The sequence below is a fragment of the Schistocerca nitens genome, chromosome 1 (assembly GCF_023898315.1).
Source record: "Schistocerca nitens isolate TAMUIC-IGC-003100 chromosome 1, iqSchNite1.1, whole genome shotgun sequence".
Taxonomy (NCBI): domain Eukaryota; kingdom Metazoa; phylum Arthropoda; class Insecta; order Orthoptera; family Acrididae; genus Schistocerca; species Schistocerca nitens.
This window is the reverse complement of record NC_064614.1, coordinates 690,237,598-690,265,400: the sequence shown is the minus strand read 5'-3', so window position 1 is coordinate 690,265,400 and position 27,803 is coordinate 690,237,598.

Here is a 27,803-nt window from a genome sequence, read left to right as displayed (position 1 = left end):
TTGAAAGTAGTGTCTTCTAGTGTTGGCACGTAGATGATGTCAGTCATCTAGCGTTATTTTTATTAGATCGTGTAGCCATAAAAAGGGGCAGATTTGGGTAACTGATCAATGATATTAGTTAGGAAATTCATTTGTATCTTATGTCCATTGGACATTGATATATAAACTTTTGTAATGTATAAAAGGGTTTCAGTATACAGTAAATGTATAAGCAGAATCAGCATTTATCATTTTGTAGTTACTAGTTCCCTTAATCATTCATTTATATTTATGTTGTAATGTACATGCTGAAGAGCAAGACGAAGGAGATAATATCACCATTAAGTGATCCTAAGATCTGCTTCACGCGGTAGTGAGACAGAGCCAAATCTTCATTTTCGAGTTCAGTATTTTCCGTTGCGCACATTCATTTTACACCCGCGTGGAGTAGCATCTTGAAAGGGGTTCTGCTATGAAAAGAAGTGGCACATGCTGCCAAGACTGTTTCGACTACAATGCAGAAGTTTCGCTGTGGAGTCCTTACACATGCTCCTTACAGCACCGACCCTCCCCATGCGATTTGTATGGAATGTGGGTTTGTATGGAAGTAAAACGTGGACGGAATGGAAGAAGAGAACAGAGGCTTCTGAAACGTGGCGCTAAGGCAGAATGTGGAAAATTAGGTGGGTAGATCAGATAACTAACTTGGAGGTAACTGAATCGAATCGGGGGAAAAACGAAATTTATGGAACAACTTAATTAAAAGAAGTATTCGATTGATATGATAAATCCTGAGAATCTAGGAATCGTCAATTTGGTAGTGAAAGGAAACCTGGGGAGTAAAAACTGTAGGCTCGATACAGTAAGCAGATAAATGTAGGTGGCAGTACTTACGCAGATGTGTAGAGACTTGCACAGGATTAACTAGTGTGGACAGTAGCGTCAAACCAGTCTTTGGACTGAAGGCCACAACTACAAAATTTTCCAATTGCCCACTGTATTCTCACACTTAAGAAAGTGTTATTCACTTATTTAGATCTTTTTTGAGAAGAATTGTAGCTTGAGGCTATTCTGTTAGTGATTCCCATCCTTCCACAAATCTACTCTGCATTCTAAAAGCAGCTAACAGCTTTCTAGCACAGTTCTTGTCCTCCAATGTGCGTGCTTCAAATTATCGAGGAAATATTCTTCCTCTCTAAATATACGAAATAAATACAATGAAAATAGTTTTCATAGTGGTGCGTTGTTTTTGAAACATAATTTTTTTCATGCGCAGCTCTAACATCGAAACCTAGAGCTAAACTCAGTATAGCGCCCCAAGGAAAAATAAAAGGAAACATGTCACAAAGTGCTTAAAATTCCGTTTGCTTGTTCTCAATAAATTCTGGGGCCAATGTTGTCGTGGCTGTTTAGATGGACTCCTGTAGAGCCACATTTGAAAAGCTTCTAGTCTCGGCTTGTCTTACCTGTTCCCTGTCTACGTTTCACCTTCTTATAAAGTTACACTCCAGGTAATACCTAACGAACAAGTATAGTTGGAGGATAACTAATGTACCTTGAGAGCAAGCTGTTCGCTAAGAGCGAGAAGAAACACAATCTAAGGTCAATGTTATGCTCACTGTATGAGGAGTGAGTGAAGCAGTGGTGAGTGAAGCAGTGGAAACTGATCATGACAGGGAAGCTTCGTGTGCGTTAAGCCCATGCATAAGGCAGTCCAAGGAGTTTTCTATACTACATAATTACTTCACAGCCGGCCGTTGTGGCCGAGCAGTTCAAGGCGCTTCAGTCCGGAATCGCGCTGCTGCTACGGTCACAGTTTCGAATCCTGTCTCGGGCATGGATGTGTGTGACGTCCTTAGGTTAGTTAGGTTTAAGTAGTTCTAAGTCTAGGGGACTGATGACCTCAGATGTTAAGTCCCATAGTGCTTAGAGCCATTTGAACAATTTTTTACTTCACAGTCACCTATTACAGACTAATATTTGTTCAGTCATTACAGCTCAAATGAATCAACAAGAAGAAAAAGATCGGGCAGATCACTTATGACTGTTATTCGACAAGTATTACGTCTAGCATCGAAGTGGTCTTTAAAGATGTAGTTATGATGTGTGCCCTCTGCGTATACAGTGGTATATAAATAACGGCGAATATTGAACTGTTAAGTTAGTACGCGAGGTATCTTCTAGATACAGTTTTGACTTATAAACCGACTGAGACCTCCAAATCGTAGCAATGAGCTGGCTTCATGATTGACTTGCCAAATGCCAATTTTTTTATGAAAGTGTGAAATTTAGGTGATGAATCGGATGCAGATTTAGACTACAAACATAGTTTCTTCGTGGTGACTTGCCAATGTTTCCTCCACAACGACTATTCCTGACGCTAACAAAGAGCCCCTTGAGTGGCAGGTTGCAAAAGGCGAATGATGTTTCCGGCATTCGACGCCCCACATATTGTCTACCATGCAGCCACAATTTTGGCTGGTAATGGCAACAGAGGGTGGGACTAGAGGTATCCAATAGTGAGCACAGAGTGAGGCTGCGGAGAGTAGTTGAACTGTTTAGTCCACGCGTAACTCACAATAGAGTTGTAGTGTTACTGTTGTCGATACAAAGCAGAGCAATGGCAACGATAAACAAAGCAAACTTTGCATTACATCTACAGCAACAGTTGCAGAAGTTGACATTGCGTCAGAAAGGAACCCGAGGAATATCGCAGAGTGAGAAAGAAGTGGTGGATGGAATATTAGCGTTTCTGCAAGATGAGTCAGTGGAATGTATCGTTCACATTATAGTGTCCCTTTCCATATATTTGACATGAACAATATAAATAACGACAAAAGAACTATACATGCTTAATGTGTGAACTTCAATGCCTAATTGTGATACGGACAAACTGACGAAATAACTTTAAAGACAATTTATCGATTCTGATAATAGAAAAAAGACATTATTCTCCGTGATATAAGATCATATGTGTAAACTAAAGAACTGAACACTATAATCTTTGTTATATTATAAAAGAACTGGAAGACAATGAACTTAGTCGTCTTCTGATGTTTTCTTGTGTCTTAGCTATTGTTTGAGTGCAGAAGATACGATTGTATTGCGATAGCTTTTATCTTGCTCTCGTTTAATTACTAGAGCATAACTGATATGTAGAAGACTTACGAAAATGTAATAAGCTAACCTGGAGTACAGAGTAATCATTTAAAGAACCCACACCACAATTGTTATAACTCAAGAGTTTGTGCAGCATTTTTTGCAGCTGCTGCGGAGCTATATTGCTACGATCATCTTTGACTGAGAAAGTTGGCTGCCATTACGCGGCGCATTTAAACGTTTTATTTCCACAGGAAATACGACGAAGCCGGAGCAAAAGAACTTATTTAAAAATACTATCAAAATTAATTAGCATCAAATCACAAGATTTATTTTATCATAAAGTGACTATTTTCAGTGATACACTTTATTATAAGTCAGGCGCCTCTTTGCATAAATTTTATTACGCTAACGCATCTGATATTGTTTGTAGGGAGCCTGGCGCTCGCTTTCAATCAGAATTTAAAGTTTAATTTGGCAACCTGCAAATATAATATTGCTTATTTGTAATTGTTTCTTCACGAACTTAATAGAATCCTCATAACTTATAGCAGAAAGAGACATTACAATATACGCCCCACTGTGTGGGCAACGTACATGAGGAATACAATGAGGACTGTAAGTGCTTAACTAGTGAAAGTGATACTGAAACAAGTATCGAGACACGTAGTTCATCATCCTTGTCGGACAGGGAGCCACAAATCCAGTCTCAAGTGAAACGTGTTAAAGGAAGATCGTTGTCCAAGGAGCGGGTAATAAACATAAATACGTTCATTTAAGATCATCCACAGTATAGTAAAAAGCAATTATGACCAGATTTCGAATAAATTTGTAGTAATATGACCGTGTGATGCATAAGAAAAACTATGGATATTCAAGGGAGGACAAGGGGCATTTGTTACAAAAACTGGTATTTGCTCGTTTCAGGGATTTACGATACAATTTACAGGACGCGCATGATAGTGACCACTACGTAATCCACGTCAATTGCGTGCGACATGGATTACAGTGATTTCAAGGGAAGCAGTGGATGGTCGCATAGCTTCCGACAGTGCTACACAATTGGAGGACGTAAGATAACGCCATTTCAGACAAAGCGTCAACTTGACGAAGCACAGTAAACTACTGAATCGACTCGAAAATTTGTAGATGAGATAAACAAACTTATCCCATCGTTCAATAAGGAATTTGTTTTCAGTTCCGACCAATCGGGATATGAGCAGGAAATGTATACGAAAAGAACCCTAGAAATTAGAGGTACAAAGCGAATTGTTTCAAGATCAACTAACGTCAATACCTTAATGCATTCGTATACAATTATGCCTACTGTTTATCTGGATGGTAAGTTGGCTGGAAAGTTACTTATTGTGATGCGAGATGTGGGAGGTCCCCCACGATTTCTTCTCGTGTGCGTGACCTTGCAAGGGCAATAGGGAATATGTAAGTCATAGCAAGCAAGAGTGGGAAAACGGGCATAAGGGCAGTACAACTATGGAATGAGCACTGCTTTTGGCCAATGGCTGGTCAAAATAGCATACAAATGAAATGACGCAATTTCATAGACTTTACTGGTGTCTTACAGACATGATTTTATGTACATAGGTTGGAGCGGCGAGTGAGAATTTAAAGTAGACTGTGGCTGTAGCGAGAATTTCGATTGTGGAGGTAGGCGTGCCAGAGTAATCCGTGCAGTTGTGTAACCGCTGTACCAAGGTGGCACCTGTCTAGTAAGCAGGAGACCTGGTTTCGATTCCTGGCCTTGTAAAAAGTTTCACTCGCTGCTTCAGTCTACATACATAAAATCATACTTCCTTTGAGCAACCTGTCTCCTCTGAAGAGTGTGTAATATTGGAATTCATACTACATGGGAACACCGGACAAATTCAGCTGTAGATATTTGTTTTCTTCGTGCCTATAAAACATATTATTGCACTATCTGCAGCTACGCCTTAAAGGGTAGCCAGTTTCACGATCAGCTCCACGAGAGACTGTTTCGCATTCGGTTGCTTACCATCACATTCAGTCACTTTTCATCACTCCGTTACATCAATACGATTCTGTATGCATTCTTTATGAGTGGATACCTAGCTGAACGTCCTGCACTGTTTGTAACTCCAAACGAGTTCGCCTTCGATCTTTTCGGGCGAACTTTTGTGATCACCTTGGAGTGCCATTTTTCCTTAGTTGCTCATGGTGCCAGTTAATGTTTTATTAATATAATTCTCATTTATTGTTCCGTCACAGTTGTAGATTGTTAATTAGATTACATGTTTTGATCTCACTCGATCGTATTGAGATGTACAACAAAGTAAAACTAAATATGTACCATCTAACATTGTACTATAGGTAGAAAAGACTAGAATTGTACATAAACGTGCAATTTGCGTAAATAGTTGTGTCAGCAACCCGTCTTGTCTACTCAGAACCACATATAAGAGTACTGTGTATTGCATCTGTGGTCAGTGTTTTAAATAGGTGTATGTTGGAGGTAGGAGAGGGAGGGGAAGGAGAAATGGAGTGACGATGATAAGGGGAGAGGAAAGAAAGCAGAAACAGGATTGTTGATATGCCATGAGTTTAATAAAAGAGGTTGTGCTAAAATTATTGAACGTTTAATTATGTAAAAATTCTTGTTGAGACACTAATAATGTAGAACAATGGTATCTAAAACGTGAATGGCATAAAGCAGAGAAATTATAAAATGGAGCGAAGGGGGACTGAGAGCAGGCAAAGAAGACGTGGGGGAAGGGAGAGAGAGGAATAGTGGCAGGGATGCTACAGGTTTAACAAGAGAGCGTCTCGTACTAAAATTGCAAGTCAATGACGTAAAAAATCTTCTGTTAAGATACCACAATGGGTACTACGCAACTGCTTAGGTAAATTCTGCCTTTATGTACAATTCCTGTCTTTTCTGTTTCTTGTATTGGATGACACATATTTAATTTTTCTTTTCTTTGTATCTGAAGATGATCCACTGCGATAGAAACACGTAATCTAATTAAAAATGTGCAACTGAGATGGAATAACAAATGAGAATTAATCATCTAAACTGTTGCTGAATCTCTCAAGATGATTTTTTCGGCTATAGTGTTAATAGTTTGCTTTGAACATTTCTTGAATGTCGACGATGTGAAGTGTAATACATACATCCCATAGGAGGCTGATCGCTGCACCTCTCGGACACTCATTTTCTGTCGCTCTCCTGATGCACGTGGTGAGTCATTAGCAGCTACTATTTTTCCTGTCATAGTTCTTAACACTACACTTTCAAATGAGCCTTACTGAAGACTGAACCTGCGACCTCGCACTCAAGGGGTTCCTTATAAGCGAATAGCAATACGAGTAAACGACTCAATAAAATGGCAATATTTAGCGTGGTTTACGAACTGATGAAGTATTTTCCAAAAATGGCAGCAAATGACGAACAGTGAAACCACTGTCTGCTGGAGTCGTACAGATTATGCAAGGAATATGCGAGGCAAATTCCCTTGTACCTAAAAGTACCAATAATAACATGCGCCGGCCGAAGTGGCCGTGCGGTTCTAGGCGCTGCAGTCTGGAACACTACAATAACATGCCTACCAAATATTATACATATTGAACAAGATTTACCAAAGTTATTGAACAACAAAAATTTCAGAGACTAAGTCCCATAGGGAACTCAATGTATAAGAACTTTAACATTCGTCGCTTAATCTGAACGAACAGTGAAACCACTGTCTGCTGGAGTCGTACAGATTATGCAAGGAATATGCGAGGCAAATTCCCTTGTACCTAAAAGTACCAATAATAACATGCGCCGGCCGAAGTGGCCGTGCGGTTCTAGGCGCTGCAGTCTGGAACCGCGAGACCGCTACGGTCGCAGGTTCGAATCCAGCCTCGGGCATGGATGTGTGTGATGTCCTTAGGTTAGTTAGATTTAACTAGTTCTAAGTTCTCGGGGAATAATGACCTCAGGAGCTGAGTCCCATAGTGCTCAGAGCCATTTAGCCAATAACATGCGAACATTAATAATAAGCTTTCCGGAAGCAGGTTAAAGAAAAACTAGTCAGCGTTAACTACGGTGCATGTATCCAGAGCGGCACAAAGTCGTGTGTAACAGTGGCATATTATTTTTCTTTGGAGCTTATGGAACGTGGGATATCATTATATAATGACTAACGTGGAAAGATAAATGAGTTGCAGAACAAAGGGTGACCAACGCTGATTATAAGGTAAAACGTAACAGTGTTACATGCTTAATTTTTAAACCACTGTACATGCCCTAGGTGGGAATAACATTTTCATACAACACAAAACCGTATAAAATTTCTAGAAGCGGAAGAAAGCCAGACCGGTATACAGATGCGTTCTTAACACAGGAACAGCCGCATTTGCTGACGACAGAGGGAGAGGAAAAAGTTTAAATTAGTGGCGGTGGCGGTATCAGGAGCTCGTTAAAATCGCGACACTGACAACAAAGAAACTGATTTAATAAGCAGATCGCATCGTCTACGCGGCAATGGACTTTGAATAATTAATTTTAATGAAGATTAAATTTGCAAGTCTTCTCTGGCGCCATTTTAAAGGCGAAATTTAGCTTCAGCTGGGCGATGCCGCAATCCACTCGCCAACTTCAGACAGCTACTGCTAAAAGGGGGGAAAAGGCCACAACAGCGCTTAGTGACTGCTGCGTTATTACAAGAAAACAGATTGTCTTACACCACAAACGTGTGTTGTGCCTGGTGACGTAAATGATCATTTGACAGACGACGTTGGGGGTTTCCTAAGTGAGTTTGTTGTTTTAGATCTCTTTCGACGCCGCTATTGAAAAATTTACTCTAATTCTAGCGCTTATACAATGAAAGTTTCGCATGTATATTCAGTGGTTAAAGTAACAAATGGACAAACCAACTACTACACAGTGTCGTAACTGTAAGATCTTATTTGGCTAGGTTACCATGAAAGCCTACACTGTGGACCTTAGAACTCCACCAAGAAGGATAACAGATACGTAAATTATACTGATTCTGCATATACAGTGTAGTAAAATAATACATGATTTAATATGTAGAGTTCAGTGTCCGCAGAAATTTTTCCAAGAGGGAGCAAGAGTCAAAACTTGCCACTTTCAGTATAACTGATTTTGAAAGGATGTCGTGCCCCAACGACTAAATTCTGTCTCAAAAGATTGATAGTTACCTACTTAGTATTTGTACGTTTATTTCAATAGCATACCCAAAGTATATCCTTTCTTGTGTTATTAACATGAATGTGATGTCTCATTTTGGGTTCACAGATCTGAAATTACCTCCCTATACAATTACATCCAAAGTACCCAACTAGTTAAGAAGTCAATTAGAAAATATTCACGAAAATAATTTATACTTGCTCCCATAATGTTAGTTTGAAACTGAAAATTAAAAAATACAAAGTAGGAAAAAACTTCAGAATCTTTGAGAAAATCTTGCTGGACAAAAACAAAAATGCTTATAGAACTTACCGTCTGTTCAAGTAAATGAATTTATTGCATTACTTTCATGACTTTTGTTTTCTAGTGTCAACAGGCATAACTGAAACTGAACAAAGTGTTTTGAAAGCTACATTTTTGAACAGGTTATACGAAATTCCTGAACAAGAGAAGTCTACTGGTATCAAACACAGGACTTAATGTGAGATAGAAATTTCTGCCTGCGTAAGTTGGGAGCACAGCATTGTATGATAGTGTAACATCGACTGTGGAGAAACTGGAACAGGAGAGAATCGAAGCATTTGAGATGTGATGCTACAAACGAATGTTGACAATTAGGTGGACTGATAAGGTAATGAATGAGGAGGTTTTCCGCAGAATCTGCGAGGGAAGGAATGTATGGAAAACACTGACAAGAAGAAGGGACAGGATGATAGGGCATCTGTTAAGACATCAGGGATTAAGTTCCATGATGATAGAGGGAGCTGTAGAGGATAGTAACTGTAGAAGAAGATAGAGACTGGAATACATCCAGCAAATAATTGAGACGTAGGTTGCAGTTGCTACGCTGAAATGGAAAGGTTGTCGCAGGATAGGAAATCGTGGTGGGCCTCATCAGATCAGTCAGAAGATTGATGACTCGAAAAATAAATAAATAAATACTTAAATAAATTGTTAAATTTAGTCCATGCCAATACGCGACTAGATGAATGGGGGAAATCTCCCAAAACCAATCCTAAATTGTGTGGGACTGCACCAAAGTAACCCTCGTCTCTCCAGTTTGTCACACTACTGTGGAGCATGCGAACTGGAATGCCGAAGTCGTAGCTCTCTAATTACATGACATGTTGCGCGCATAAAGTTTGAGAAGGTCCCAATCCCTCTGAGATATTTTTTCGATCTTGAAATTTTACAAATTTTCTCTTTATTTCAGAAAAGAACACACATACAGTATACCATTCTTCCGAGACTCCTACATATATCTCTGTCATTCAAAACTATATGCAGTGTCAGTAAGCTATCTTAGCTTTTCTTTTTCCACAGACAAATGGTAAACTACTGCTGTGTTTTCTTAGTGCATCAAGGAGAGGGGGCGTCCTCATGGGAACTGGGAACGGATCACTGGGAGGTACAATGCAGCCATGTTTGTGTATTGGCTGGGTATCAGCGAGGGAATCCGTGTGACAGGCTCTTAGACCGGCCTCTGTCTGCAGCTCTGTAAAGGCCCGAAAAGGAAGCAACAGAAGAAGGTGCAAGACTTTATTTCTGCATGGTTCTATAAAAATCTGTACCCATCTTGACTGAAAATCAGTGCTGAAATCGCATCCGCACCAAAGAATCGACATAATTTCCTGTGGAGAGTAACAAACAGGAAAACCTTTGATATACAGTGATTGCTAAAGCTGCAGTGTTTCTCGTCGCGCCGCGCCGTGCAGCAACGCTGTCTCAGGCGCCTTGCCACGGTTCGGGCGGCTCCCCCCGTCGGAGGTTCGAGTCCTCCCTCGGACATAGATGTGTGTGTGTGTTGTCCTTGGTGTAAGTTAGTTTAAGTTAGATTAAGTAGTGTGTAAGCCTAGGGACCTATGACCTCAGCAATTTGGTCCCATACGAACTTACCACAAATTTTCAAATTTCTCGTCGCACTCAGCAATGTTGAACCTGCAGATTAGCGAAGTCACGAATAATAACTGCTACAAATTCGAGAGAGTTATTTAATGAATCTAAAGGTTGTACGATTATTCCTCTCGTTCCTAGCCCAATTGAGGGCGCCTGATACGATATTCTGTGTTGTTTCGTATATGTGACATAGCCTGTCAATCACCGTGGCTGGGTGAGATGGTGTGCTAACCTTCCAGCATCCTAGACTAGGTATTTTCAGTGGCTGGTGACAGTCCACGGCCGCGCGGGATTAGCCGAGCGGTCTGAGGCGCTGCAGTCATGGACTGTGTTGCTGATCCCGGCGGAGGTTCGAGTCCTTCCTCGGGCATGGGTGTGTGTGTTTGTCCTTAGGATAATTTATGTTAAGTAGTGTGTAAGCTTAGGGACTAATGACCTTAGCAGTTAAGTCCCATAAGATTTCACATACATTTGAACATTTTATTTTTGACAGTCCACGAATAGTAGTGCTGTTGGGTGCACCGCTGTCGACACGCTTCTCTCTGATGCCACGTCAGGAATAACCACAACAGTGGTCACTGTGTTGACAGTCCATATCCAGTCCTGCCATCAGGCGGACCAGCATTGGTGCTCTCTCTCTGATGCTGCATCAAGACAAGCCACAACGATGGTCACCGTACTGATGGTCCATGTCCAGCGTTGCTGTTGGGAATATGCCGGCAGCTGTGGTCGAGCGGTTCTAGGCGCTTCAGTCCGAAACCACGCTGCTGCTACGGTCGCAGTTTCGAATCCTGCCTCGGGCATGAATGTGTGTGATGTCCTTAGGTTAGTTAGGTTTAAGTAGTTCTAAGTCTAGGGGACTGATAACCTTGCTTAGAGTCAATTGAACCATTTGATGTGATTATCAATGGGACGATACTTCTGCCCAGAGCCTGTAACGTGGTTTGCTGTGTATCGTGAACCATTTTGTTGGGAACAACACCGTTGGCGCGCCCCTCTCTCAAGCCACGTCAAGAGCAGTAGCAACAATTGACGCCTTGTTCACAGTCCATGTGCAGAGCTGCTGTTAGGAGCAGCACTGTTAATATGCTCTCTATGATGCTGCAACAAGAGAAGCCACAACGATGGTCGCCGTGTTGACAGTCCATTTCCTGCGCTGCTGTTGATGCACAACTGTCGGCCCACCTCTCTCTGATGTCACATCGAGAGTAACCACAGCAATGGTGGTTGTGTTGGCAGCTCGTGTCCAGTGCTGCCTTTGGGCATACTACTGTTGGAGCACAACTCTTATGCTGAGTCAAGAGTAGCCACAACAATGGGCGCTGCGTTGATGGCACACTGTTGGTGTGGTCTCTCTGATGCTGCATCAAGAGTAAACAACAATGGTCACCATATTGACAGCCGACGTGCAGGGATGCTTGGGGGCATCCATGTGGATAACTGTCTTACAGCAAATAAGCTCATTTCTTGACTTAAGGTACGTGGCATTGCTGTTCGATGCTGCACAATCAAGCGAACACACCTATCTTCCCAGGAAGTACTCGTGAGGGACCACAGAAATGCTGTATGGCGTTGAATATGGCACTACTGAACCCATAGATTCCATATTTCACAGACTCTACAGACCACGATTCCGCATCTGTGGAATCCTACACGTGCTGGTAAAGGCTTCACCTTCTTACGTGCATCATAATACGATCATCTCATAAACGACGGACATTCAAATGTGATGTCTGAACAAGAACACTGCCACACAATCTTTGGGGTTACTCCTACCTGGTACTGTTGGACTGAAATGCTTATGAAATGCACATCGAAACATATGTAACATTTGTTGCCAATTTGAGCTTTGCTGCATGTCACACTCATGACACTGCAATTTTCATTATGAACAGGATAATTAATGAATATTATCTTAGTTAGTATCGACCGTCACACAAATGCTTGTCCAACATGAGGATCACTAAAGTAAATTAAAGATTCTCAACTGGAAGATGTTGTACACATACATGTTAAGTTAGCTTAAAAGTAAAAAGAAAGGTAGCTGCCGGCTCTTGCGCTAGCAGGTCTCAGCGCTGCGGGGAGTGGAATGATTCCCAACAAAAAACTTTATTTACCTGGCATCGAAACAACCTACACTAGTAATAGCACAGAGATACAATGATATTACAACTTACAACTTGTTCAACTAACGTATAAAGTCAAAAAACTCGGAAAACTCTTGTAAAGCAACAAGCGTAAAGTTTAAGAATATATATTTTGATTTGAGACAAATGGTGGCGAAGAATTTTTTTAAAGCTTAGAACTTACGCTTTTGCTTGTGACAAAACTTAGTTGCAAAATACAACTTCCTTAAAAAAAAAGAGAAGTTTTAAGGAAAGCCTTCACAGATATTCTACTTGTTCACTGCAAATACTTTAGATAAAATTATTTGGCAGAGGACTAACAAAAAGGTTTGAATTCTTTTCAGTAGCTTTAAAGCCCAAAAACATTATTTACAAGCTATAGTTTCATATCAGAAAAAAATTTCTTGAAGGTGGAATACATGCATCAATTACAGTACTACTCAAACTTAGCAGCCTTTCGCGGTCGCAGACCGATTTAGTTGTACTGGTCACGCGGCAACGCGTGAGGCGCTGACCAGCCGGCTTACGAAACACCAAGTTCCTTCTATAACACACCAAACAAACTATTAGAACATGGACCGTTTAAGGCCGACGGTGAAGCCAGCCAACCTTTTGCATGCAAGATGTTAAATCAGATATTAACGTACAACCTTGCAAAAAGTCTATAAACCCGAAGTTGTTAAAGCAAATTGCAATACATCAATGCACGTACCACATGTTCATTTCAACTTTAACCAACAAATGATTTAAGTAGGAGGCTTATTGAAATACTCTAGCAGTGCCTAAACCACTAAACGCACAGCACGTTATAGGGTTAAGATAAAATTACACATTTAAAATTACAACTAATTGCATAATTTGAGCTGCTTGCGCACGAAGTTGAGCAGAGGTAACCAGTACGTAAACAAGTACTGCAAGAGCAACCGTTGACAGTAATTTGACTGACTCACAAGTAAGACTACACATTCTGCTATTCAATACAACATAATTCAAACACCATAACAGAGTTTACCATAGTCGCGCTTATAGAACTTGGCAGGCATTGGGCTTTGAATAAACATATTACTCCAGCGAAATTTCCCGGACGCAAACTCTACACAGTTTGAACAATTCGCACAGCTTTCGTTAGTTAGACTCAGCAAATTACGGAATGCACACAGGTAGTACGGCACCTACAGCGTGAGGAAGTCCCACACGCAGACGCTGTAAATAGGCTGTTATGTTTTTATGTTGGTAACGCCACGTAGCGCTCTCTACGAAAATCACTGACTGCGCTGTGTGCAGTCTGTGGCTGGTTGGTATTGTTGGAATATTCGCTATTGTAGTGTTGGGCAGTTGTAGAGATGAGCAAACTGAAACACGTAACTGTTTTGAAACAAATGAAACACTACAATGTAATGTTTCGATACGCTGTTTCGAAACAGTGAACCAGTTTGTGTTTTGTAATCTAATAAACCTACACAATTTATCATCTTGACTGTCTACTGTATAAGTATGTCCACATAAACACAAATGAGGTGCGAAAGCGCTAATCATATCGCAGAAAGTATGAAATTATCACTTAGGCGTCTTGGCAGTTTCGTATTTCCTGCAGCAAATGCGCTGCTTTCGTGTCGTGTGACTTTCATACTTTTCGATTGGCTGAGGACAGCCATAGCCGAAGACAGAAGAGCCACCACGAACGGGAGGTGGGAGCAAACTGCAGAAACAACGGATATGCTACTGGGATTCCCATATTCCGTTAGTATGGGTAATATACCCATCCTGCTAATTTCCATGCACACAAAGGGAATCATTGAGGATAATAGGCACAATGACTGTAGACTCACAAATAACACCAAATAATTTGAATAAATAACAAAATATAACAGAAAAAAATTTTGTCTTTCAAGGTGTTTCGAACCGTTACTATAAATTCACCATGCTTATTAGTCCTTCCCGTTCACAATTAGACTATCAGTGATATGTCAAACAGATTGCTTGCAATTATACCTATATCAAATTTATGTATATGTCTAATAACTGTCACTCTACGCCTTTTTTTATTCAGAATGTTGTAGACTTACTTACGTTTCTTAATATGATTACTGTACATGAACAGAGAAGCGTATGTTTCAAAAAGTGTAATTTAACTGAATGATTTTCACATATTTATTATTTTGAATGTGAATAGTATGCGTTGTTTTATTGTTTGGTTAGTGTTTATAAAGCAGATGTTAACGCCATTTGGAATATGAGAGTCAGCTAGAAACGAAGCTTTATTTTCTGATATCTTAAGCTTCATACTATTGCTTGTCAAATAGATTTCGACACTCTTGAAAGTGTTTCATGAAGTGGTATGTTAAATGTGTTTCAGTACCTCTGCCGAGCCCGAATCTCGTCCGACACAGAGGGGAATGAAACATCACTGTTTCGATACAACTAGTTCGTTCCAAGCACAGGTGGACTGAAACAGCCTTATTTTGAAACAACGATACAGTTTCTGTGTCTGGCTCGAGATCGAATCTGGTCCAGTTATCCGAGACAGGGACGGAATGAAACACCACTGTTTCGAAACAATGAACCGTAGCCGTTCCGAAACACTGAAACAGTTTCACGTATCGATACACTGTATCGAAACATAGAAACAGTGGCCAAGTCTAGGCAGTTGGATATGAACAGCGCGCAGCGTTGTGCAGTTGGAGGTGAGCCACCAGCAGTGGTGGATGTGGGGGGAGAGATGGCGGAGTTTTGAGAGCGGATTATCTGGATGTGTGTCCATCAGAGACAGTAAATTTGTAAGACTGATATATATTTGTAAGACATATATATATATATATATATATATATATATATATATATATATATATATATATATTACGACTTTTGAACACTATTAAGATAAATACATTGTTTATTCTCTATCAAAATCTTTCATTTGCTAAGTATGCCTATCAGTAGTTAGTGCCTTCAGTAGTTAGAATCTTTCATTTAGCTGGCAGTATTAGCGCTCGCTGTATTGCAGTAGTTCGAGTAGCGAAGATTTTTGTGAGGTAAGTGATTTATGTAAGGTATAGGTTATTGTTAGTCAGTGCCATTCTTTTGTAGAGATTTTTGGAAGTCAGATTGCGTTGCGCTAAAGATATTGTGTGTCAGTTTAGTGATGATCAGAATAAGTAAAGAGAAAACAGTCTCAGTACGCTCAGCGTTGCTTAGCTGTTTGAACATCAAATAGCATAGAAGTTTACTAGCACAGTCATTTATAATTTTTCTAAGGGGACGTTTCAACGCGACAGCACATTTAGGTACCACAGCTCAACGCTAAAGTCGTAAAGGGCCACCCAACAGCTAATCGTACAAGAACGATCCTGGATGAGAAAATAGCCTACCCAACAGAATTAACACAGCTGAGGGCCGCAGTGTCAAACAGAATTCTTGGCACAGAGTTAGGATGGAGACGGTTGTATTTAGGCATCTGCACTATCCTCGAGACGTAGCAAGGCCCCAGTTCCGCTATTAGCGTGAAGGTTCACGCCACGTGGTCCACTCACGAGCGTTGCTTCCGTACTCGGCCAAAACAAACTGCGGGCTTTCACGGTCCACCACCGACCACGGCACGGCAACGACGACGACTGACAGGGTCACTGCCCTCTCTGGGTAGCCAGCGCGTCTCGTTGCTGCGCCGACTCCCCATCGCATCGTTCCGCTCGCGCCTAATTAGGCCATGGTGACCAATCGCATCGCGTCAAAGTGCTGCCATAACAAAGAGTCGACACACTAACCGCCCCAGAGATAAGTTACGGCTCAGTCATGAAAGTAGGTTGTAACCGTTTATTTTTCTACTCTGAAAATGTGGCATTTAGTGTAGGGATCCTCGACCGGGCCTCCTAGGCCAGAGAGAATATACTAGTAAGTTTGTCCCATAGGGTAGTCATTTGTCATAGAATTGGAAAAAAGCACAGAGTCATAAAAATGCTTACCGGAACACAAAAGGAAATCTGAACATTTATGCCATTCATTACTTTTACTATTAAGGCAAAGAGCTGGTTACTCATTGGTCAACAGAGTAATAACAGAAGGTCATAATTTGTTGCCTAGTGCCAGTTTTGAACCATAAGATATACAGGGTGTCTCAGGAGGAATTGTCAGTATTCAGGGATATGACAGAGACGATCATTCGAAGCAAAAAAGTCCAGTAAACGTGGGCTCTAAAAAGCATACCTTGAAAGCTCTTGGCACTTCTCCATCTTAAATAAAAATGGTTCAAATGGCTCTGAGCACTATGGGACTTAACATCTGAGTTCATCAGTCCTCTAGAACTTAGAACTACTTAAACCTAACTAACCTAAGGACATCACACGCATCCATGCCCGAAGCAGAATTCGAACCTGCGACCGCAGCAGCAGCGCGGTTCCGGACTGTAGCGCCTAGAACCGCTCGGCCACTGCGGCCGGCATCATCTTCAATATTGTGAAACAAATCTCTTCTATGCAAGCTCTTTGGTGTCAATATTTTGGAAGGAAGTAGCGTTAATGAAAACAAGAAAAAAGTCCTGTAAACATTGACTTTAAAATGCGTTCCTTAAAAGCTATGGGCCCTTGTTCAGTAGAGGAGCTGTGTACCAAGGGAACGAAGATGCACAAGTGCTCATAGCTCTTAACGTATGCACCTTTGCAGCGTATATTTACTAGACTTTTTTGCTTCGTATGATGGTTCCTGTTATACGCCTGACGATTCCCACTGGGACACCCTGTGTAATCGAACTCATTTTTCGGCAAAGCTCGACGTGTTGTTTGTATGAAATCAAGTTTGCCTTTTTTCGATTCCTAAATACGAAGTTCGAGCGTCCAAGACTGTTCTAGTACAAAGCAGACGCAGTTTCGTGACTGTCATGTGCAAGATCGACCTTATTCAAGACCAGAAAATTTACTGTGGTTCCGCGACTTTCCCGCTCGATTGACTCAGCATCATCTCGAGCGCTGATTCAATATTCCGAACGCAGTACGTGCCGGATCCTTTTGTCATAACAGCCGAGAGGAGCGGTACACGCAGGGAGACAATTTGGCGTGCCGCTGAGGCGTACGAGGGCGCTGACAAACGCCGCGTCCGCCATACCTCAGGGACGGGCCTCAATTTTCTGGCCGCGTGCGGCCTGCCAGCTGTGATTTATTACACGGCACAGGTCGGCAAAGGGACGCAGCCGGGGGGAGGGAAGGAAAGGCCAGGCGAGGCAAGGTGACCGGGCCGTCAGCCGCATGCTAGGGGTGCGGAAGCTACGGCTCATACCAGGGTGGCTCAAAACCTGCTGTCACTGTGCAGCTCCAAAGCCGACCGCAGATTACCAGATGCCCAGTAAGAGCATCTTTAACGATAATGAAATAGCGCGCAATACACACTAGTGACGCACTGTGATGTTTTCGCCACATTGCAGATCCTCATTTTTATTAAGTGCGGAGTATACTAACGACCAAAACATCATGACCGCTCCCAGCCACGAGACTTAAAGCCGCTTGATGACCTTGTGAGCACGACGCAATAAGGGAAGAAGAACTTAAGACTTTAATGCCTTTAAAACTATACTAAATATTACTAAAAAATGGTTCAAATGGCTCTGAGCACTATGGGACCTAACATCTGAGGTCATCAGTCCCCTACAACTTAGAACTATTTAAACCTAACTAATCTAAGGACATCACACACATCCATGCCCGAGGCAGGATTCGAACATGCGACTGTAGCGGTCGCGCGGTTCCACACTGTAGCGCCTAGAACCGCTCGGGCACCCCGGCCGGCAAATATTAACAAATAATTTTCAACACACGGTAAGATATCTCGTAAAGTTTTGTTTTCTCACTCATACACACCAATGTGTGCACTCTTAGTGGCACGAATAATGTCTAGTCGGAATTCCATTTGTCTCGACGTATGATTCAAGATGTCTTCCGTGACATGTCCAAATGCCGTTTATGTCAGCTAAGCTTGATAATAGTAAATGACTGAAACTAGTAGCGAACCGTGCAAAATAAATGACAGCTAAAGGTTTCACCACGCATTAAACAATGTTCAAATTCATTGCCAATGCGTGCCTTCAAGTCCTGTAAGTGACCAACCTTGTTCAGTACACCAGCTGCTTTACCAAACCCCACAGAAAGAAATCTAATGGTGTGAAGACAGATAGTCGTGGCGTCTGTATGAACCAGGCCACACACTGAGCTTTCTCCTGTGGCGTCCAACTTTTATCAGGTTTTCAAGTTCAAATTTACGTCAAAACTGCTTCACCTGGAAGGTAAATGAAAACTTTATAAGTTATCTTAGCTCATGTTGAAAACCATGTATTACCATCTAGTATAGTTTTAAATTTATTAAAGTATTAAGTTGTGAAGGTAATTTATGGAAAACCTGTATGTAAGCGGACAGAAACAGATGCGGAATCATTATAGCGACCATTCGGGCCGCAGGTGAGGCATAAGCGACTTTCACGACGGCAAATTTTTGTACCCGACGCCATGGAACGGAAACGGAACGGAAATGTCGTCAGAGAATCCGAGTGTGGGACGCTTGCCTCCTATATAAGGTAGAACAGGCGCCGACTTGTGGCATGTCGGATGACATGGTACAGCGCTAATGGAGGCACATGTTTTTCGGAGCTTACCGCTCAGCGCACATAGTTTAACACTCGGCTTAGTAGCATTCTGCTGTGCTGGACATTCACCTGCGGGTGTAATCGAAGGCAGAGTGACAGTTATGGGTACGTGACATAACTGCGGACGAGCTGCATCCCTTCGTGCTTGATGTCTCCCCCGACGGCGATGCCAACTTCCAATAGGATAATTGTCTTATCTTTAACCGTTAACACTTCTTCTGGACAGCATAGCATAAATACTTGTCCTCAACAAAGTAAGATCTTCTCTCTACCCTCACATAACACTGTCATGTTCTCCAAATCATTTTCTGTATCAGGAACTCAAAAAACCAGTGAAATTAAATTCCTTCCAAACTTCAAAAGGCAGCTAATGGCCCCTCTTATATCACAATAGTCATCTCTCACATATACTTGTCTGCAGTTCACTCTCGTCGATCCCCCATTCCCCATCACTTTTCCCTCTCCCTTGTCGGCACTTTATTTAAATTCTGTTCTTTCCTAGCTGCCACTGTTTCTGCCATTTCAACCTTCTCCTCTTTGTTTATACCTTTCACTTCAGATAATACTATACATTTCAAATGCACTAAAGTAATTTATATAACTTTTACAGCTCTTCATTATTATTATTATTATTATTATTATTAGTGTCAATGTTAATATAGTCTGTCGGTAAACTGAAGAGCGAGCGAGCGAGTCCCCACTCTGCCTACCCGACTACGTCACAGGGCGCTTCTACAGGTTGTTTCACAACGTAATACCGCCCCTGCCGCGGCGCGCGCTTTAAATCTGTGGCGGTGCCGTGTACAGATACGTCTCGGCTGCGTTCAGTTTCAGACAAATGTATTAAGGCCATAAGGAATACAAAAAACGATACCTTCTTCCGAAACACAACATTATAGAGTAAATAATATTAAGATAAGAATGAAAGTCACGATTATACGACAAACATAGAACCGAATGCCTGTTCATGTGAATGTATTGCATGTTCCTCTATTGCTATTCGTAAAACGAACCCCATATAATGCAATCAATCTGTAGAATTTGAGGCGTGTTCTTACTTTGTGTTTCTACTAAAACGTAGAAGTTTTCTTTGAAGGACTGCATTGAAACTTAACAATTTTTGCAACACGGAGAGTGTTTAAGAAGTAAGCAGAAATTTATAATTTAACGTGTTGTATTAGTACAATTTGCACTACTTTTTTGTCACTGTCTTCGTAAACATGTCTCTAAAGTATGTGTACAATGTTATGCATATTGGGTATTTACTCCGTTGTCAGCTGTCAAAAAGGTTACATGTGTTTTGGTAGCATCAACGATTATTTGTTTTGTATGAAAATAGATTAGAATGTCTGTATTAAATTTTGTTATAGGAATGGAATGAAGTGTATGAAATTTTTAGAAATGTTAAATGTTGCTTTTGGTGAGCCTGTTATAAGTGAACCAAGGGTATACAAGTGATATAAACATTTCAAAGCAGGCCTTAAAAAACAGCGGTTTCACAAGCATGGATGAGATTAAAAAAGCACAGTTAAGAGACCTATTAACTACCCCGAAGAAACAGTTCCTAAAGAATTTCGGGAATTGGAAAAAGCACTGGCACAAGTATATAGTATGTAATGGGGAATATTTTGAAGAGGGTAACATTGCTGTAGACTAACAAATAAAGTTCTTACCAAAAAATACGTGAACGCATCTCGTATGTCAAGCTTTTTGCTTACAAGTCCAGAATCGATGTACATGTTTCGAAGAAAATTTCAGCAGTGTTTACAATAGCTATTGCGCACAAATTTCAAGCAATATGTCTCAGTATCAGGTGAATAGTGACCGAGATAGAGATTTAATGTTCCATAAGCATCAAAGGTTTTACGTGATTTTGAAACTGTCTATAAAGATCAGTTTCCTCCCAAGATTATTAGTTTTCCGTCGTGGCGATTCCACTAAACCATGCGGCTGATTTTCGCGTTCCTTCCTTATGCGTCCTATTGGACAAGGCTAACGTTTGCATAAATTGCAGCCCTTTGATTGGGACTGGTAATATTAGCCAACAGTTCTTCTTTGGCCGCCTCTTTAATACACGATGTAATAACATTAGAGACGATTTGAACGCTCGTTACTCCGCAAATACCTCCTCTTCCTCATATTCTGCACATTTTCTTGCAATGCTAGACGATTATCCATCACTTCCGGAAATCGAAGTATATCAGCAATTATACAAAGTTAACTGACTGACACTGTCAACTAAGATCATACGAACAGAAACGAGGTATATCACTTCACGCCGATCTACACCTCTAGACAGATAACGGGCAACAGCTTTTGGGTGCCCCTGTAGGCCTGTGGCAGCGTTCTTCCGGGAAAGGCCACTTCCCCCACCAAAAGCGCTGCTCGCTCTTGAGTTTACAGACAGACTATACCATTATTCTTGTGAATATTTTTGTAATATCTTTGGTATGTGTTGTTCCTGGTGAGAAATAAGACAGGGCCTTGAGGCTGTGTCTAGCCAACCTAAATAATCAACAAATAAATAATGATCTGGCAGAGAATAAAGACAGTGCCCTCAGACTGGAGACGAGACAGGTATCTACTATACTAAAGTTTGAAAGAAAGGTATACAAATATCGTCAGATCTCTATAGGATTTCAAAGTGGTGCATAAAAATGGCAACATACTTTAAATGTGTAGAAATATAAAATCGTTCACTTCACCGAACGTGGGAACGTAGTATCGTATGACTACAATATTTGTAATCCACAACTAATCATTGAATTCATAAAAATAACAGGGTATAACAATTTTTGAGAATATGAAATGGAATGGTAACATAGGCTCAGTCAAATGGTAAAGCACATGGAAGACTCCTCCTTTGTTTGATAGGACAGTGGGAAAACTAAATCAGTCGACAAAGGAGACTGCTTACAGAACACTCGAGCGACGCATGCTAGACTTTTGCTCAAGTGTGCCGGATATACACGGTGTTTCAAAACGGACTTTACAACTTTGAAAATTCATGTAAATTAATTCATAGTACCTATAGAGGTGTCAATAGTGTCAATTTGTAGGGAAAGGCATCAAGTTTCGTCTCGCGTAGTTCACTAGTGCCGAATTGCACCGTAAGGAGCTCTAGCGGCAGTTGCTTTAAAGATGGCTGCCTTCACTGGACCCGAGTATGTTAGCTGTGTGTTTTGGTTTGAAGAATCGAACTCGGTGACAGCAGTTCAGTGTAATTTCCGTACCAAGTACGCTAAAGATCCTCCTTGTAGGCTTACAGTTCATGAGTGGCACAAATGTTTTGTACAAACAGGGTGCTCGGAAAGACATGGGAAATCATCAGGTCGTCCAAGCACATCTAACGACGTCGTTGAGCGAGTGAGACTATGTTTTGTCCACAGCCTTACGAAATCGACAATTTTTGATACCACAGATCAATGAGAATGGCCAAGAACGAAATGTTTACTTTATGCAAGATGATGCACCACCACACTACCTGGCTGACGTCTGGGATTTTCTCAGGGACCTCTTTCCAGGTCAAATGATTGGTCGTGATGCGCCAATCGCATGGCCCTCATCTTCCCCAGACCTGACACCACTCAATTTTTTTATGGGGTTTCATCAAGGATATCGTGTTTGTACCTCCTGTGCCGGTTTCTCTACCTGAACTTAGAGCAAGAATTTACGCCGCCACTGAGCAAGTTGCACCTGCAATGCTGCAGCGAGTTTGGGAAAAAATTGACTTCCGGTGGATGTGCGCAGGACAATCAACGGAATCCACATACAACATCTTTAGTTTAAGGTAAAAAAACTTGATGTGTTTCCCTACAAAATAACACTAAACCCAGCTCTATCAATAAATTTATATGAATTTTATTGTAAAGTCCTTTTTGAAACACCCTGCACAGGGTGAGTCTCATTAACGTTTTAAAAGCCATAGTTACTGTTTTCCGTTTTTGCGTGGTTGCTCGAAAATTTATGGAGGTATGTTCCGTCTTTAAAACTATATCAAAGACTGTTTGTTTTTTTGTCATATGTGTTTCGCTTCTTTTATTGACGAAGTATCTTCAGCACCCTGTAATAAATGTTTGTTTTTATTGAAGTATATATAATAAATGCACTGCGTTCTAGTTACGTGTACGTTGCTATGTTCCGTTTTCTCGTATTTTTCTCTTGTTTTTCAGGCTAGAAACAACTTTTACAACACAAGTTACTAGAGGTTAAATTATCATTTGTCGTTTTTACGATTTCGAGTGTCGCTAATCCGTGTGTGTGGTCCTGTAGATGTGTTTATAGGGCCCTATATTGCAGATGGCCAATTTCCGGCGATTTTTCACCCAAATTTATTATAGTGCTCCACTTGCACTTTTACTTGTGTGATGAACACGTGTTTTTACAGTGTGTACTGCTGCCGACTGTCTTCGTGTGTTTATCTTTCGCCTGTTGTTTGCGTCTGTAGTTTGATATTCGTTCATTTGTTTTGTGTGTGTTTTTATTATGTGTGAATCCGTTATTCCTTGTGTGAGTGTATTTTGAGCGTATGCCTGTGTTTTTGTTGTGTGTGAATTTGTTATACTTTAGGTACTGGAGAGAGAGAGAGAGAGAGAGAGAGAGAGAGAGAGAGAGAAAGGATGGGGAAACCATTAATTATTTATTATGGAGCTTTGTTTGACATTTCTGTTTGTTATTACTTTGGGGGCTAACATGATAATTGAGTCATTGCTTGTATTGATATGGCCATTAATTACTCTCTTCTTTATTGCAAGGGATCTTTGTATATGAAAGTTTTCCTGTAATGTCAGGAGCTTTTTCTTGTAATTGTCCGCAGCTCGTGGTCGTGTGGTCGCGTTCTCGCTTTCCGCGCCCGGGTTCATGGGTTCGATTCCCTGCGGGGGTCAGGGATTTTCTCTGCCTCGTGATTACTGGGTGTTGTGTGATGTCCTTAGGTTAGTTAGGTTTAAGTAGTTCTAAGTTCTAGAGGACTGATGACCAGAGATGTTAAGTCCCATAGTGCTCAGAGCCATTTTCTTGCAATTGTTCTCTCTGATAATTTCCATTTCCATTTCCTGTTCCGTGTTGGACGGTTCACGTCCATGTTTTATCAGATGTTCAGCAAAGGTATCATAGCTGTTTTCATACTTCTAGCTTCTTATACGTTCTTCATACCGAGATTTGAAATTCCTGCCCGTCATCTCCAGGTACACTAAATCACATTCTTTCATGCTATCTGGTATATACCAACGGTGTTTATCTGGTTTATCTATTGTAACCTCCCCAAACGAATTTTTTGTATTTATATAAATATTTGGTTAATGATTCTAATTTTTGTGTGACCTCAGAACAAAATTGGTTCCCATTTATAATCTCCGTGCAGAAATGCATTCACATTTAATGTACCCACAAAATTCTTTTCTCATTTAATGTAAGCTCGAAGCAGAAAAATTCCTAAACCTCGTAATAATAAAAAAAATAAATTCAGTAACCTGGTAAAGTTTGGACGACAGCAGTGCTGCGTCATGGCCCTGTAAGATCATTCTGAATAAAAAAGCAAAAATTCTTACCTCAATAAAAACAGCGAATATATCTGTTCTTACTTAACATTTTTCTGGCACAGCTTTCCTTTTGTGTTATCCCACTATGTGTTTGTGTACCCTTGTGTATTTGTTTTCTTCCTGTCTCTGTGTAGTTTCATAGAATTTTTCTTCTTCTAATACTAAGCTACATTCACTATGATGAGGAATACTGTTATCCTCAAATATAATTGGCATTAATAATATGTTATTTAACTTGTAAATATGCTTAGACTTTATTTATTCTATTTTGTTTTAATGCTCATGTGTGAAGTGGATGTTTCAAAATTTATTCTGATCTTTTATGTATGTACTCATGTCATAATTCCTGTAACACTGACGTATATGTCTATTTCTATTCTTTTGTAAAGCCCGTATTACCACAAATGTTATCTGTATTGTTATGTTCTTTACTGATGTGTTTTGTACCTTTGTTATTGTGTTCTTATGTTATAAAATTGTAATTGACACCAGTTCATCAAATTAAGCAACTTGTAAGTTACATTTCACTGCACACGTTTTTGTTGGTCATAGTATATGGACAATATGTGAGAAGTAGGGACTGATAGTGTTTGCACGTGTGTTAATAATTCAGCAAGGGACTGGATAACAGCATTGCTGGTTCTAAGGACAATTCCAAAAACTTTGTGAGTGCACAAGTGGTGGTTATGGACTTGCTATATTATACGCAAGACTCTTCAATGGTGATTGTGCACCTGCACAGTCACAACAGATGGCTGCTGGCCATCTCTACAAGGACTGCAGTGGGTCTGCACCTCTGGTGGCCCACCAGTACCGTAATCTCTACAAGGACTACAGTGGGTCTGCGTCTTTGCTGACTCACCAGTACCATTATTTCTACAAGGACTGCAGTAGGTCTGCGCCTCTGGTGGCCCACCAGTACCGTAATCTCTACCAGGACTACAGTGGGCCTGCTCTGTGATGACCTACCCACCAATACTCTTCAAAATGGTTCAAATGGCTCTGAGCACTATGGGACTCAACATCTTAGGTCATAAGTCCCCTAGAACTTAGAACTACTTAAACCTAACTAACCTAAGGACATCACACACACCCATGCCCGAGGCAGGATTCGAACCTGCGACCGTAGCAGTCCCGCGGTTCCGGACTGCAGCGCCAGAACCGCTAGACCACCGCGGCCGGCAATACTCTTCAAAATTTCGACTGACTCCGCTGTGGGTTTACTCTGTTGTGGCCCATTACCTATCTGCATGTAGAGTCAGCACTGTCTTATCGTTGGAAGGACAACAATACTTCTTCAATACTGCATGGAAATCCACTACTTCCGTGTGCATTTTCTTTTACTGCTCAGACTTAGAGAAAAAGACTGATATTTTACTGTGATGAACGATTAGGACTGTCTTTATGGACTGTGAGAAAATTTTAGCTTTTGACCAACATTGTATCAATAAGTGTGTGCATTTGATTTCTTTGTTATTGTAATTATGAAAATTTTTTTTCAAATCTGTATTGGCCACTGTCCAACACAATTTGTAAAATTTTTTGTGGGGAGCATGGGGGCTATGTAAGTAGGCTGTTTAGGTTTTTTTATTGGTAACGCCACCTCTGTATGAAAATCACTGGCTGTGCTGTGTGCAGTCTGTGGCTGCTTTGCATTGTTGTAATACTCGCCATTGTAGTGTTAGGCAGCTGGCTGTGAACAACGCGTAGCGTTGGGCAGTTGGAGGTGAGCCGCCAGCAGTGGTGGATGTGGGGAGAGAGATGGCGGAGTTTTGAAATTTGTCATGAACTGCTATATTTATATATGATGATATCAAGGTAAATACATTGTTTGTTCTCTATTAATATCTTTCATTTGCTAACTATCCCTATCAGTAGTTAGTGCCTTCAGTAGGTTGAATCTTTTATTTAGCTGGCAGTAGTGGCGCTCGCTGTATTGCAGTAGCTTGAGCAGCGAAGATTTTTGTGAGGTAAGTGATTTGTGAAAGGTATAGTTTAATGTTAGTCATGGCCATTCTTTTGTAGGGAATCTTGAAAGTCAGATTGCGTTGCGCTAACAAAATATTGTGTGTCAGTATAAGCACAGTCTAGTAAAATTGATAAAAGGGGACGTTTCAAACATATAACAAGTATTGAATATTACAAAGCATTTTTCATCATTCAAGTGACATACAACATATTTAAAATAATTATTAGCACTCATTGGCCAGTTACAAATCATCAGAAGTCATCATTCAAAATGAGAGTTAATTATTAGCATAGCATTTATAGAGTATAACAAAAAATATTATTTACAGAAGTTATTGGCATAGCATGTATGCATTATTACAAAATATCATTCACTATTACTCAGAACTCATCATTCAAGTGACATATTTAAAATGTAACACACTGTAACTATTACTCAAGGTCTGTGATTATAAAACATCATTCAGTATTACTCAGAACTCTCTTAAACTGGTAGCATTATTTGGGACTGGTAATACATATATATTTTTTTTGTGCTAGCAATGCATTGCGTTGGGATCGATAATTAATTGCTGGGGGATAACAATATTTGCTTTTGACTTATTGCTGCAAATGAGGATAGGTAATGTCATTCGTCATGAGTCAGCTGTAGCAAGGTTATGAAAAAAGTAGAGTATATGTGGTCACATTCATGAATGACACACACAAATGGGTAAAAAAATGCAAGTGCTATACAAGGTTTAATGACCAACTGCTTATAGCACATTAATTTCATGAATAGCTTGTCCTGGAAAAAATACAAAATGGATTATTAAGCTGAAAGAAGAAACGCATATTATGCTGAAAAGTAGTGAACTTCGAATTAACAGGTAATGAAACGTGTACTCAACATGTATGTACTCTAGCTGTCCTTTCCAAAACATTCAGTCATTATACCATGCGACATAAGACGTACTGTCAAAACGAACTGCAACAAATACTTAAATAACTACATAGCATTTCTTAACTAACAGTAAATATATAAACTTCATCATTATTCTCATCTGCAAAGAAAAACTTAAAAGTGGTGCGTTAAGTGGCCATATAAAATTCATCACTATCATCACCTGCAAAGAGAAACTTCATAAATCATATTAGCATAACTTCATTACTATCATCACCTGCAAAGAAAAACTTCATTATTCATAGTACCATATTCTTCATCACTATTCATCATCATTCATTATCATCTGAAAAAAGACACTTCATTATTCATTATTCAAATTACCATTTACCTCATACAACTATTCATAGTATAGAGTTTCTTATTTCTAGCATATTTCATCACTAAAACTAAGATGTGTAGTTCTGTCTGACAGCCTGCATCAATCGCCTCGTATTCTGAAAGAAAAATAATTAGTAAA